Source organism: Passer domesticus, chromosome 1 (assembly GCF_036417665.1).
Source record: "Passer domesticus isolate bPasDom1 chromosome 1, bPasDom1.hap1, whole genome shotgun sequence".
NCBI classification, from domain to species: domain Eukaryota; kingdom Metazoa; phylum Chordata; class Aves; order Passeriformes; family Passeridae; genus Passer; species Passer domesticus.
In genome coordinates, this window is record NC_087474.1 from 101861673 (window position 1) to 101877783 (window position 16111).

Here is a 16111-nt window from a genome sequence, read left to right on the forward strand (position 1 = left end):
TTCCTGAGGTACAGCTGATCTATCCAAAGATGTCAAAGAGCTCCTCTCTTTTCACTGTGCATTTTAGCTATTAGGCTATTTTTTGTGGATAGAGTAGTGGTGGTCATTTAAAGTGAGTGTCTATGACACCAGATAAACATCAGGATGGGATTTAAACCAGGAGTTTTTGAAAAATAAATATATACCATAAAATTTAATAATTAGTCATCAGCAATCTTCTGAAATAGACCTTCATAATTTGCCATTTCATGTAGAAATTAGTGCTTTTTGAAGTGAAAAGGTAACTTTCATCTGCTCTGTAACCTCATAATTACTATGCAGAAAATAGAGAAATTAATATGTTTGTAGTAAAGGGTGTTAGTACCTAATATTTCAAATAACAAACATATACCATGATTGTATTACTGCTGTTTAAATGTCATTGGTGTGTAGGGCTATTTGGAAAAAATATTTGCAGCTACAGTCTTGTTATGAAAAAATGGAATGGTAATATTTCATAATTGGAAAGGTGGGATAAGAATGCTGCCACCCAGGAGTGCCAGGCAGCCCTAAGGCATTGGTTTAAATGTTGGAGCTGTGTAGGAAAGGAAAACCTGCCTTGGCAGAAGTGAATGAAAAACAAGCATCATTTGGAGAGGGGAGGAAACAATGACAATGACAACAAACTCAAATAAACACACCCAGAATATTGAAACAACCCTAAAGCAAGTGTTCAGCTTCTCGTGGTTGCAGAGAGTGTGTAACAGCAACACATGAACAGAAAAGTGCCCTCCAAAGTGACTCTGAATTCTGGGTGTTTCCTGATCCTTCCTTTGAGCTCATAAACCATGAGGGGAGGAGGAGAAAATTATTGTAGCCGTGGGTATCTCTTGCTCACACAAAATAATGCCTTTGCTACCAAAGGAGGAACTTCTGAAGGGTGTAAAGGCTGACTGTGGGACTGGACAGCAATATAGATGGGAAACAGAGTGCTCTGACAGAGTTTAGCTCTGTAGAGCCAAGCAAAAAAGACCCAAAATAAACTACCTCCTCCTAGCTTTTATTTCCTGCTTTCAGGAAATTAACTTTGGAATTTTTTTAATAGACACTGAAGAAGATTTTATTGCATATATGCATATAATTGATAACAGGGGAGAATTTTTAGATTTTATAGCCCTTGAGCAGCACAATAGGCTATATTCAGTATCCTTACTGGAGGTTGATACTTTTACCTCTGTCATCCTCCAGCTATCTGATCAACAGCCTACATTTGCTTGATCAGCTGGTATGGCAACAAAACATGGCATTTATGTTCATTTTCTGTGGCAGGTGCTTCTATGAAATATCCATTCTACTGCAGTTGTCTGTGGTTGGTTGCTGTCATCCAGGCATAAAAATATCCAGGGACACAAAGAACAAGCCGAATAATCTTCTTATTTTCATAATTTTCATTGCTAGAACAAGAAGTAGGATCCAATGAATCAGTTGTATTTACTGAAAGAAAATAAAAATACACTAAAATGTAAAATAGGAAAAGTAAGTTAGTTAGTGTGTCCCCCATACCACAAATTAGGATTCTTGTTCTGGATGTTCCTGATGATATTAAGACTTTGGGCATTAGGAAAGCACCACACTGTAATTTTTTATATTCCCTCTCATGTGGATAGTTCCCTTCATTAATGCATGCTTGATAACAATTATTTTAGCCAAGCTGTGGGTGAATATAAGAACAAAGCACCACCCTTAGTTAGAACTATTAATTGAATTTGACAGTAGAGGTAGTCAGGGTAGGAGGAAGCAGTGCAAGAGCAGAAGCAAGTCCAGTTGGCTAGTCAAGAGAGACAGGCATGTGTGACATATGGCAATGCCTGGGAGCTTTGAAAACTCCGCAGTAGATGTCACCCTCAGCAGGAATTTACAGCCCCTAAGCAGCCCAAAGTCAACACAAACTGTTAAGGAAAAAAGACCATCATTTCTCCACTCAGCATGCAGTATCCTGAGCATTTCTTGGGAAATAGCAAAGTGCAGCTCACTGATCTGATTGATTACTCTGGGACCACATCATCAGCATGGCAGTGGTCTCTGTGGGAACATGATTTTCAGATTTGCAGCTTTGCTGGCTGTAAGTGTGCCAGTGCAAGGGGAAAGGAAAAGCTACAATAGCTCTAATGCACAGACACAAAAGCACATCATGGCTTGTCACAGTGATAGCAGCAGGCTCCACAGCAGCAGCAGGACATTGCCATTCCCCCATCTGGGCTCTCCAGGTTGCCAGCCACCCTGTCCATGTTGAGCATTTCCCAGGAAGGATGGGGTACAGAGCAGCAGGGGCAATGGTGCTGCTGCAGCTGCTGCTGCCACCCTGCTGTGCTTGCGTTGGCAGCTGCAGCATCATCACAGGGAAATATCCTTGGCAGGCTAGCCTTGCCTTTGGATGCTCTCCACTCTTCAGCAAATAAAGGATTATTCTCTCCATGGTAATTCCACACGTGGTTGATTGCCAGCTGCCTCACGAGTACTAGCTCTGGTAAGAGAGCTTCTGCTGACTGGGCATGGCTGACAGGGGACTGAAACCCCAGAATGCCTTCATTGCTGTCCTCAACACACTGCAGCACTCCAGAGAAATTCAGCATAGCTCTCAGGGTGGTGGCTGCTGCTGTTGGTTCTCCTCTTGCTGAGTGCTAAGAAACACAGGAGCTACAGATTGTGGTTGTTTGCCTTTCCTGGGTCTCTTATGTAGATGACATCAACAAGATCAAGCAGCAACAGCCTCAGTGCTTGGAGTTTATGATTTTTGAAGAAAAGGAAAAAAAAACGCAGGAAAGCATTGATTATTAATTGTGACAAACATAAAATCTGGATCTTAGCCAATAAATGATGATGATGAGTCACAAAATTCCAGTTGCAGTAGCTCTCCAAAATTGGCCACTAATTCAGAGTTGAATCAAAACACAGATGAGTTCATTTTACAAAGCTGCTGCTGGTAGGTCTCTGAGCTAAGAAACTCACAACTCATACAAAGACCACAGGTGATAGGTAAAGTTTGCAGAACCTTGTGTCATTTCCAGCTAATTTCTTTTAATTCCATTTATAATTTCAAACCTTTGAGTCCCCCAGCAGAAAAAAAACCCCCTGGCAATGGTGGGGGCAGAAGCCAGGATTTTTTAAATTCAATTTTATGGATGACAACCAACTAAATGCAGTTATTTCTGAGATTTGGCTTAAAATAATCTCCTTAATCTACTCTACACCCTAATTCTCTAGAGACTGAGATTGCTTTACTCAAATTCAAAGACAGTAATAACATGAACAGAATAGAGTGGAGTGGGGCAGTAAGCCTAAGACAAACTGGCAGAATAGAGATCTCTCTTTTTTGGAAGACAAACAAAAAATGTTTAAAGGCTGGGTTCTTTTCTGCATTCAACACTTAAAAATAACTAGCAGTAGTGGGAACCAGGTTTTCTGAAAACCTCTTTCTCAATGCCTCTGAAATTTTAGTACTTTCTATAGAATTCTAAATTTATTTGAAAATGATAATTTAGATATCTAAAGTCAGGCACCAAGCCTCTTGAAGAGGTTTCCTTTAATCCAACAGGCAAGAATGAACTCTCACCATCTACTCCTAGTTTTAAGCAAAACTGTAGTTCAACTGTCTGTGTTATCTGTTCCTCTCCAGTTACCCCTTTTTTTTGTGCTAGTGACTGAAAAATGGAGCAAAAAATTCAAGAAAGTTAACCTTAGGTACTACTAGCCCTAGGAAAATATTTTTGTACAAATAAAACATACAGAAAATGTTAAAGAGCCCTCAAAGATAAGTTAAGTAACAAACCCACAAAAGTTACAGGGAGGAAAATTAATTCCTAGAGACTTTGGTCTCTATCTAAATAAAACAGAAATGAAAAGAAAAATAGAATCAGAGCATATCCAAGCTCAAAACCACATCAAAACTAATATCAGTGACTAACAAGAATGAAATTAAAGATAATTAAAAAAGTTAATTAATGAGATGAATAAGGGAAACTGAGTTAATTGTTGCAATACATTTGGTTTAATAAAAATATTGCAAAGTCATTGGATTGGGGCTTTCCCCGTTTCAGTTTTTTCTGTCCCAGATCATAATATATTTTTAATAAATTTGGAGACACATATTTGGGAACAGGAATTGTTAACCTGCCACATGGCTGAAATTGCTTTTGCTGTTGCAATTTTACGGTAAATGCAAATGGGACAATAAGATTCTGTATATGTAATTGCTGAATTTATTATTCATACTACTGTTTTTTAAAATACACAGAGGAGATGATAAATATGCACTCATTTATCTATTATCTGAGAGACCCAGATCCATTCACTTTGAACACAGTTACAGAAACAAATAAGGAACAGCTATTTGCACAAAGTTTTGAATAAATCAATAGATTCAATTAATTTATTTGCCAGGGATTTGGGTCTTATACTGCTATCTATTCCTGTTATCTCACAGAAGTACAGACTGCTGGCTGCCTGCCCCAGTTTTCACTTCCAACAAGTTTTGCTTGTTCTGGCACACCCAGTGAACTCTGGACTAGGAGGCTCACCCTCCCAGGCTCTCTCACCAAACCAACTGTCCCAGACTGCAGCTCACAAGAAGGCTGCACTAATGGTCAGTGACCTGGTGAAGACATTGCCCAACAGCAGATTACTCACGTGCTTTGGAAATCAATGAAATACTTGTTTTCAAAGTACCCCTTGCTGTGAAATTTACATTTCTTTCTGTGTCCTCTGTGCATTACATTCTGGGTATGAGCATGAAAGGCATCTTTCTCAGAGAGTCTAAGCTGGTCTAAAACCATGCTGGTACCAGTAATTTTACACTTTCCTTGGCTGTGACTCTATATTCACATGTGATGGCTGAGCCTTATGAGTTTCACCATTTAATTACTCTGATTGAACATAAATCCTTCTTTTGTGCACAAAATTTGCTTCCAGCCCTTTCACAGATAAATCAAAGTCTTTAACTGAAATAAGAGCAAGTGAGGGGACACAAGACCAAAGTGTGGGTGGGAGCATGTGCATCTCCTTCCCCCATTTTGGTGGTATCATGTTTTTAAATTGGCTGGAAGGGAACGAGCCTCCTACCTCCAGTTAGAGTTTGTTTAGTAAAAGGTATTAAAGTTTGTTTAGTACCTGATGTTTTGCAACAGCAGCTAGCATTTAAGCCATGTAAAATGAGGCTGAAAGTCTGATGTTCAGTTAAAACATTTTGCTTTCACAGGTTTACCCTTCCTCACAGCTGTTTGCTGCATCAAATTTTATTCCTTTCGTTCTCATCATGCAAGCCTGTCTTTTCATCTCTTCCATCCCCCAGATTCCTTCCATCCTGGAATACATCAATGAAATCACATTAAGTTTACTCTAAAATAATTTAGTAGCATTTAACAGACTATGGATTGAAATTCATGTCTCACATGGTTCTGGTTTTGCAGTGCAAATTATCCTGGAAAATATGGCAAAAAGCTGCAGGAATTGGAAAACAAAGGCAGTGGTTACAAGATTCTGTGGTCAATAATATCACAACAGTATATGGAGGAAGGACAGAAATGAGCTGAAAATATGGAACTAATCTGTCCCATGGGCCATTACTCAGCTGCAGTGCTTGTGCCACATGTCAGAACAAATGTGCTTCATAAGAGTGTTATTTGACAGGACTCTGGGGACCAAACATGTTACGTCTGCTGCAATGCCTGTAAATTCTCCCCAGACTGTTCCTGACAAGTGTTTTGTTCATTCTCATCCACTCCACCTGAGAAACAGCATTCTGGACAGGGTCACCACCTACTTGCTTGAACCAGAGGACCAAAAGTCTGTGCATGTCTGTGCTCAGATGCCTTGAACCCCTCAGGATGATGTCTTAGTGGAGACACTAAGGAAAGGGGGTGACCTGTGTGCTGTCTCTTACAGGAGACCAAAAAGAGCTAGGGAAACTGACTAAACCATTTGTGGATGTGGCAGGTGGTTGTTCCTGGATGAACACTTGCAAGATGAGATTGTTGCTGGGTAAGGGCCAGGAGGGCAGCAAGGAAGGTTGATGCAGTTTAAATGCAGGAAGCTGTCTGAGGGGAGGGGTGTGAGCCATGAGTGTGGCAACAGGTCTTCTGGCTGACCTCTCCAGTATTTCCTCTTGTTACTGGGAGATCATTGATGTTAATGACTGAGCTGGCCTCATCCATCTCCTATTGCCTCTCTCTGCCAACAGATGTGAGCAAAATTAGCAGCTGGTATTATTCTCTGCTGTTGCCCCAGCTCTCATTAATGAGGCAACCTGAGTGCAGTCCTTTATTCCTGCTTCCCTGCCAGTCAACCCCTGGGCCAAGATAACAGCCCATGCTTTTCTCTTGGCCTCATGCTGTAGTCCTCAGTAATTTTGTTTCAAGGTGTTTAGAGGCTAGGACTGTTTAATTTGTTCCCTTCACCATTTTAGTTTGATTCCTGCTATGGGCTTTTTGTTCATGTGTCAAGCTCCAAGAGAACACGATTTAAAATGTGAAGTGTGAAAGCACCAGCGAGCTGCAATGGCACAATGTATTATTCTCCTCCATGTAATCTGAATAATTCATTAGCTCAAAAGTCCAGGAGTCAGTTTTGAATTTGCCATCGTCCTTTATTTTTGCAGAAACCACCTATTTGAACCCAGGCCAGTTAGTGGTTTGATGGCATAGAAGGTTGCTTTTGTAGCTGAGGGCAGAAGAGAAGCTCCAGTTGTGTTGGGCTGTAGTTTAAATGGCCAGATACTTGATTAGATACAGGCAGCTTGGGTGAAAAACTTGAATATCCACTTGATCTATCCAAACACATCATGACTGTGCAGTTACCCCAGAGCTGTGGTATATTTCAGTTATGTATTACACATGTTGATTTCTCCAGCAAGGTCTGTTATTGTCAGAAAAGGGAACTAGTGGGACAGTAGATTTGTGACCACTGGTAAGTGGGAAAAACAGAAATGTGTTTGTTTTACATCATTTTTAGTAAGTGATATTTTTCATTTGCAGAGTTTAAGAGCTAAAGAAATGATGTTGTGGCCAAAAAAAAAAAAAAGACATCTCTAACATAGAAACTTCATAAGAATTGGTGTGGTTAACATATAGAAAGAGTAGGTAGGTTTACCTACAAGGTATTATGGTATCGTTCTGATAGCTGCTTGTGGAATATTAGGAAATCAGCCATTCTTTCAATTGCATGGCAGACAGGAAACAAAGATGTTTTCCTACACAGCATCAAAGGAAACTATCCCTGAATTTATGTGTCTCTGAACCCTTGGATACAGAGCCAGGAGAGCCTTGTCTTCTGTGTAGCCATTTTTATAGCTTTGAAGGCAAGTGGCTATAATCTGTGCAAACACACAGATAAAAGAAGGCAAGGCAAGATCAGGCTCAGCATTTCCTCTTTCAGGGATAATGCATTGCTATCTCTTGAATTAAACCACCTTACTCTTAGCTGAAAATTTGTTTTCTGAAGTGTAATTGTAGGAAAGGAGGCATGAATGTAAGAAGTTGTATTAGTAGTTATGTTAGTATGGAACAAATACCAGGTTACCATTAAGAACTTCTACTGTTGCGGTGACAAAGAAAGAAAAAATCAATCCATACTTTGAGATTTTTTTCTATAATAATGTTGATCAATACCTTTAATAAAAATTAATGCAATTTCTCACTCATTTTGATATTAATAGATTAATTTTTACATTTGGAATTGGAAATGCGTCTTAATTTTATCTGTTATAGTGACATAATAATCATCAAAATATGTTGTTGTTTGAATTCAAATTCTAAAGCTTTAGTTCCCTTTTTGTCACCACAAAAGTTCAAGCTGGTGGTAGTAGGCATTTATAATCCCAGTGGGGCATGTTTATTGCTTGTATAACCAGCAATATCCTGGTTTATGTCCAGGATAAAAATGTCCTGCTTGAAGTTCTCCGCTTTCATTTTTATATCAAAGAATCACAGACTCTATCTGGTACAGATTTACAGTCACAGACTTCTGCAAACATTCCTCTGGCAATAAGCCAGAATCTGCTTTGTCTTTTTGCTTTCTTTCAAATTAGCTCAATAAACATCAGAGGATTATTCACACCAGACAAAAAAGCATTGTAAAGCACATCTGAACAATGTGAATCTTGCCCTGGATACACCTCAAATGTAAGATGTGAGCAGGAACCTTTGGGCTTAGTTCCAGTAAGCCAGAAAATAAAAACATGTGCCAGGATGGGAAGTGTGACCTGCTCCCTGCCCATCAGGCATCTTCTGGGGATGGATGGGAACCAAACATGAGGAGAGGAGAGGAGAGGAGAGGAGAGGAGAGGAGAGGAGAGGAGAGGAGAGGAGAGGAGAGGAGAGGAGAGGAGAGGAGAGGAGAGGAGAGGAGAGGAGAGGAGAGGAGAGGAGAGGAGAGGAGAGGAGAGGAGAGGAGAGGAGAGGAGAGGAGAGGAGAGGAGAGGAGAGGAGAGGAGAGGAGAGGAGAGGAGAGGAGAGGAGAGGAGAGGAGAGGAGAGGAGAGGAGAGGAGAGGAGAGGAGAGGAGAGGAGAGGAGAGGAGAGGAGAGGAGAGGAGAGGAGATCCTCTCTTTCAAAAAGGATAAAGCTGGAAGTTTGGACCAGCCCATCTCCTAGCTGACCTGTGGTAACACAGTGCAGGACTTCAGGCGATGAGCCTTTCAGTTAATATTTTCTGCTTTAAAAAAGTCTGTCCCACACCACTTAGGATTGGTTCTGAGTAAAGAAAGGTTTTCATTTGGCAATCTATTTTGCACAAGTGAAATAAAATATGAAAGCAAAATAAACAAAACAATGTATCAAAAGATCAGTACTATGAGAATCTAGCCCTAGAAATACAAAATTATTTCTAAGCTCAGGCTTCCACCTGCATTCATGTAATTTAGTAAAAAATATCACCACAAAAATTAAGTGCCATTTCTATTTATGTTTCAGTTTAAGAAAATGTGCTTATATTTGTTGTTGCCTGTGCAGGTTGTTATAAGTTCCTTTAACAGTTTCTAAGCATGATCTAATTCTTTTTCTAAAACATAAATGATGGAACAATCTTATTGTGGTGATTTGTGAATAATAATTTTAAAATGTCTATACAAAGATGCAGAGAAAACTGATTGATACTGAAAAATTGCTCTGAGGTAACTCATTGCTGTGTTACAAAAGTTTTAACTTTTTAAACACATTAAACATTAATTCTAACAATTCTCCATTATCTCTCCAGTCACCATGGAGTTATCAAGGCAAGTCCAAAGGACAAGAGACAAAAAAACCTCACCAAAACCTATCGTCTCCTATCATTTGCTGAGAGAGCCTCAACTTTATTAATAAAAGTTTTTTATCTTTGAAGAAGAAAAAAGACACTTAACTTCAGTCTTTCTCATTCAGAAAGTATAAATATTTTGCCTACACAGTCAGCAAAATTTCCACACCTCTTTGTGAAGACACCTAACATTAGATACATTTTCAAACACTTTCTTTGACAAAGAGAAATATTTGCCAGTTAGACCACAGCAATCTTAATTCTCATCTTACTTTCTATGTCTGTCTTAGTATCACTTAAAGTTTTGCTTCACTAACTGGTATAATTAAAATATCACAGTGAGAGGGCTTAATTTGAAATGTCTCTGTGAGCTAAATTAATTGTGTATTCTCAGACTGAAAGTCACCCAGAAGGATTTATTCTGTATAGATCTAGTCTGGTACAGTATTTTGTGGAATGCTTTGTCATGGGGACATTCTACTTTAAAAGAATCACTCCTTGAAAGGCAAACTGTTCATGTGGGCTTTCTACTAATTTTCTCTCCACTAAGAGACAGAACTAGAACCACATTTAACACAATCTCTTTTCAAGCAAAATAGCTCCAATGGAACCAACAGAGTCAAAATTATATGAAAAAGGAAAATAATTAAAAACAACAGGTGCTCTTAGTTTCTAAATAGAATCACAATGAAGCTCCTTTAGCTTTTTATTATCTCAGCTGTATGTTCAGCTGTAGCCCTGCACAAGGTAAAAACCAGGCCCACTGGAACTGTCATGTCAGCAGGTCGTGACCCTGTGTGCCTGTGCTGCAAACTGAGCAACAAATGCAGCTATGCTGCAGAAATTTCCAAGCCCTGAAGACGCTTCTTGGAACTTTGCTGTCATCTTCTAATAGACCACGTGTCTTAGGTTACAAATGCAAGATGTGGTCGGGGGTGTGCCTGTTAGAGGTGGGGCAGTCATCTTCTGCTAATTGGGCCACCTGTTAAAACCAGGTGGGGCAGTTTTCTTTGTCTCTTCCACAACCAATCCCCCCTCTGGGGAGATGTCTTCTCTTAATGGGCTACCAAGTGTCACTGCATGACTGATAAAATTACATCATCCAATTGTGAGATGCTCTGCCCAGGGAGGGAGCCAAGCATTCCTACCTGGATATAATCTGAGATTTGGAGCACCGCAATCAGCCTTTACCCACTAAATTCCCAGAAGATCAGCCTTTTCCCACTGGATTCTCAGAGGATCAGCCTTTATCCCACTAGATTCCCAAAGGAAGATCAGGCCCAATCTACACCAGCACTGGACTTTCAGAAGAAAACTACATCCTTTCTATGAGTTCATTGTTTCAACAGAACCATGTCTGTCACTCCAGGAGGACTACAGCCACCATTTAATGGGACTGCTACCAACAGGGTCTTAAGTCATATTCTGACTGTCAGTGTTGTTTTGTATTACTGCATTTTTATTTTTATTTTATTTTTCCTAATAAAGAACTATTACTCTTACTCCCACATCTTTGCCTAAAATCCCTTTAATTTCAAAATTACAATAATTCAGAGGAAGGGGGTTTACATTCTCCATTTCAAGAGAGGCTCCTGCCTTCCTTAGCAGATATCTGTCTTTTCAAACCAAGACACCGTGCTGTAGGACATTTGTGACTTGTTTGTATTTGTACTTATTATTGTATTTCTAAAAACTTACTTTCGGGTCAAATCAAGACATTACTCCAGACTGAAGCCATGCTCTCTCTCCCTCTCTTTTTTGCTTTCAAGTGAGAGTTAGGTTAGTTCTGCATGCATTTATTGCATGCATTTATCCTCACAAGTAAAGCAAACAGAATTACGAGGTTATATAGTTCATGTTTGAGGACCTCTCCATGACAAGACAGTTTCACAGGAGATGATGTGATTTTTGGTCACTATGGTCCTGCCCTCCCCAGCACCCCTTTCCTCTGCCATGCTTTTACCTTGCCCTCTTCATGCTGGACACAGCATTTAGTGAGCATGTGAATCAGCCTGCATTGAGCTATTTCAGATCATTAACCATGCAAAAACCAATTTATTATCCTTAGTAGCTGGATTTACAGTAGTCAAAAAGAATTTAAATGAGCTTCAGAGCTTCAAGCACAATACTCACTGTTTTGTCTCAATCATACCAGAAATCTGATCTTGAACCATCCTTCATAAATCTGCAGAGAACAGCCCACTGCTCTATCTGATTTTAGCTGTTGATAGGCTACATTCCACAGCACATGCAGAAACAGAGTTGTTGTGAATGCATATTACCTTCATAATCAAAAACCCTATAATTCAACACTTAATTTTCCATCTTAGCTGAGAACTTCATCGCCAATACTTGATTTTGTTTCAGCACACATTTAAAATCATTACGCATTAGAGGCCAAAAATCTCTGCAGGGTATCACAAGAAGCACAAGCACTCAGTAATAATTTCTTATTTATAATTACTATTGGGACTTGTAATTTAATCTGTCCTAAATTCATTAGTGCCATGTTGATACAGTACCACCCTGGATAATTAATCAAGATATCATGCAACACTAAGTCAAATGCCTTGCAGGAGCAAGTCTGCTACATCAATAATACTATCTTTATCAACCAAACTTGCAATCTCATCAAGAAGTAACTGTGTTAGCAGCAGAGAGAAGAACATCTTTAAAACTGTGAAAGCACATAGAGACTGTTCTTTTATTGTGTTTACTTTGCTAGCAAAGTCAGCTTATGAAGTTGACATCGAACAGGAGTTCAGATGGTCTGTAAAGAGAATGAAACTTGCAGGAGTAACTGGAGCTTATCTAATATTTCTTCCTATGTTTTTGCTCAGCTGTTTTGTGCTATTTTGGTGATGAGCTGTTGGTTTTTTAAACCTTTGAAATCTTGGCTAGGTGACAACCTTATGTATATATATATAAAAAGATTATCACTGGATAAGATCCCAGGAAGAAGATTTATTGAGTCTGTAGATCTAAGGCTTGCCTTCAGATACTTTGCTCCTCAGTCCCCTCAGCCCCATCTTTCTTAAAACTTGCAGCTGTCATTTTTACAATTTTTCCCAGGATTGATGCTATGGCTGATGAACTAAACACATTTTTTCATATTTTTCAATTTTATTGACCGGTGGTGCAATGCTGGTCTTCTGTCAGCTCAAGGATCTTCCTGGACAGCTGCTGGTTTAGAAACCTGTGTCTTTATTGATCACTCTGTTCTGAGTTACAGTTTAATTAGCACATATTTATTAATCAGTCTTCTTCAACAGAAATTATTTGTATACTCCTAAATTCAGAACATAAACTTCTCTGAATTATTACTCATGTCACCACAATATCTACCTAATGACACGGTGACACTACTAGTAGGGTTTTTTTTAATCACTGAAAATTTCTTTTTCTGACTGCCCTTAATCCTTCCTACTTATTTTTTACTTCATTTATATATTTCACATCATTCTCTACATAAACCTCACAGCTTTTGGTATCACTGTGCAAATTTTTTCCATTTGAACAGTGTCGGAGGTCTTGTGGTTAAGATTATGATAGCTTCTAGTTAACATCTGCCTTACTTGAAGTTGAAAGTAGGCCAGTCAAAGCATTTTTAATTAGTGGGCAGACAGAGATGATTAAACACCATGGTTTTAGAGCATCTCATTTTTCTTGTAGAAGTATTGTTTTATTTTTTTAGAATCATGGAATCATAAATCTTGTCTTGAGTTGGAAGGAACAAGAAAGATCATCTTGTTCCAACCCCTTCTACCACTAGAACAGGTCACTCAGATCCCCATCCAGCCTGGCCTTGGATACTTCAGGGATCAGGCATCCACAGCTTCTCTAGGCTACCTGTTCTGACACCTCACCATCTTCACAGTAAAGAATTTCTTCTTAATATCTAATCCTTAGTCCTTAATATCTAAATCATTAATCCTTAATATCCAAACCTGCCCTTTCAGTTATTCCTCCTTTCCCTGTCACCAACTGTTCTTGTAGAGTCCCTCTCCATCTTTCTTAAAAGCTCCTTTCAGGTTCCGGAAGGCCGTAATTAGGTCATCCTGAAACCTTTCCTTTTCCAGGCTGAGTAAATCCAGTTCTCTCAGCCTTTCCTTGTAGGAGAGGTGCTCCACTCCTTTAAGCATGAGCTGTTACAAAAAGAAGGTTTCTCTGATCATGATAAGAATTCATTTGTGTGTGTGTACGTGCGTCTTTCCTTCTTCCATACCCCCACTAATATTTGAACCCATAGCTTAGTTTTTCCTCGTTTTGCCCGGGTAAGATATCCCCAAATGGGCAACAAATGAAAAAAAAATGCAGTAGCCAAGGTAAAGTAGGAAATATACCTGCAGAGGTGACTGCCATGAAAATCCACTGTCCCAGAAGATCCATGTGGCATTATACCTGCCACATATGTGAGGAGTGCTGCAGCCAGTACTCATGCATTGTTGGCAGAGACCTGTGAGAAACCAGGCTTCCTCATTCTGTGTCATCACACGTGCAATCCACAGAGTTTGCTCAAAAATTACTTCTCCTATTTGATCGTAATTGCTTTCAGTGTTGTGAATTGGCCCTGACCAGCACTGACAATTTGTATGACCCCCTGCCACATTCACTGCGAAGTTGTTTATTTAAACCCTAACAACTCCGTTAACTAAGCTAGACCAACACATGTGCAATAAGCACTTCTGCAAAATAGACCAGATGAATCACACTGCAAAAGTGTCTTTGTCTCTGCTGAATACTGAGGACACTTACACAGCTAGCTTAGATCAGGCATCTACATTTTTGACAGCTAAAATTAGTGAGGAGAATCTGGGCAAAAGGCCTGGACCGGGTCACTACAGCGTCCATTGTGTGTGTCTTCTTATTTTAGCTTAATGACAAAACTGTCAGAGTCCTAAGACAGGCCATTATCTTACCTAGAGTCCTTTTCCCACTACCCTAACATTAGGTTTAGTAGTTCAGTAATTGTCAGACTTGGGCTGGAACATAATAGCCTGATTTATAAAGTGGTAGCATCTTTGTACCTGTATACTCTTATACAGATCTCTCTCCATATATATATATATATATATATATATATATATATATTATAATATATATAATATATTAGTATATGTATTTATATGTATTTAAATAAATGAATAATAAATGTATACACACATACACACATGTTTATATATATGTGTGTGTGTGTGTGTGTGTGTGTGTGTAGGGGAGCAGCCATGCAGAACTGGATATGTAGGGATACAGACTCATCTGAATTATGTCCAAAATAAAAAGCTATTTCTTTTTCTAAACCTGGAGACCAAATATTGGAGGTCCCAATTACATAAAATGGACTATTTGCCTTCTAGGGTTACTTCTGGTTTTCCTGTTGAAAAATATAATGTCTTAGAGCATCACTGGATGCCTGAGGAAATATTGTTGCCACTGTCATATATTTTGCTGTGATTTGTTAATCTCTACCACCCAGGGATTATTATTGTTTGAAGCAGCACATTGATCTGGAAACAGAATATCTTCTAATTACTTTTTTATGCAAGCAATTAGTTCTGGAAAGTTTTAACTCTTATAAATATAACTCATAAACAAAGTGTCTAATTGATATTTTTCCTAAGTGACAGAATATTCTTACGGGAAAAAAGAAAGCAAAATTTCAGAAAAACAATCTGAAGCAATTCTTACTCAATAAGTGGTTTGATGCAAATTTGCTAACAGGAGCAAGACAGGATTCTGTGAAAGGCTCCTTTAAGTGGAAAAATGAGTTAATGACCTTTTCCAAACTGTAGAAATACTGCTCTACTTAATGTTTCTTCACCAAAATCTGCCACACAGTACTTGCAATTAGTCCAGTGTCCCAAAAGTAACCAAAAAGATTTTATCAAGAAATGCAACAAAAAATAGAAATGAGAAGAAATATATGCAAATACAACATTCAATTGTTCTAACCATTTTTTTTCCTGCCTCCTTTATTACTCACTGGCTTTTTCCATAATGTCTGAGAGTCCTTGTCCATTTAATGTGGTGCTGAGTAGTATAATTGAAATCACTTACTAGCCATAGCTGAAAACAATATTTCATTTACACTAAAGGCACTTGACATTATCCCAACCTTATCTTAATGCATGTGCAATGTAATTTACATCTGCTCTACAATCTCTTTTATACTGCCATAGTGGCATCAAATGATCTAGCAGATATGAAAATCTGATTCTGCCTACTCTCAGCTATGTTGTAGGAAAGAATACTGAAAGTAAGTAGTGTTATTCTAAAATTTCTTATATTTTTATCAGTCTTAAATATCTTCATGAAAATTAAGAAGGATGTCTAATTTATTTTGTAAATTCAACATAGACAATTATTGACTGTTTGAAAAGAATGAGCCTTCTGCCCCTTCCCTCCCACGTGGCTCAATGACATTCCATTTTGCTGGATTATTTCTCCACTGGGTTGACAGGTTGAGTGGGCTGTCTCAGCAGTCAGAGAAGTGTAAGCAGGTTATTTAGCTTGCTTTCTTTTTGACTCTCTCACTTCTTCTGCACTGATGAAGAAGATCAGATCAAGAGTTGGGCAAAGCATGCATCCAAACAATGTCATCATGCCCTTTCTTTTGTCACCTGTTCTCTGCCTGAGAATTGATTTGCCTCTCAAAGGTCAGTTGATTCATGTAAAGACTCCTTGCAAACTGCACTCTTAACACTGATGAATGTGAGAGTGTTTCTGACTTTACAGACTCATGCAGAACTCCCTTTTATATTCTAATAATTTGAGGGGAAAAAGTAAAAAAGAAAAAGAGCCGAGACGCATGCCCCAGTCTGATCCATATCTTGGAGAAAGAATCAGTC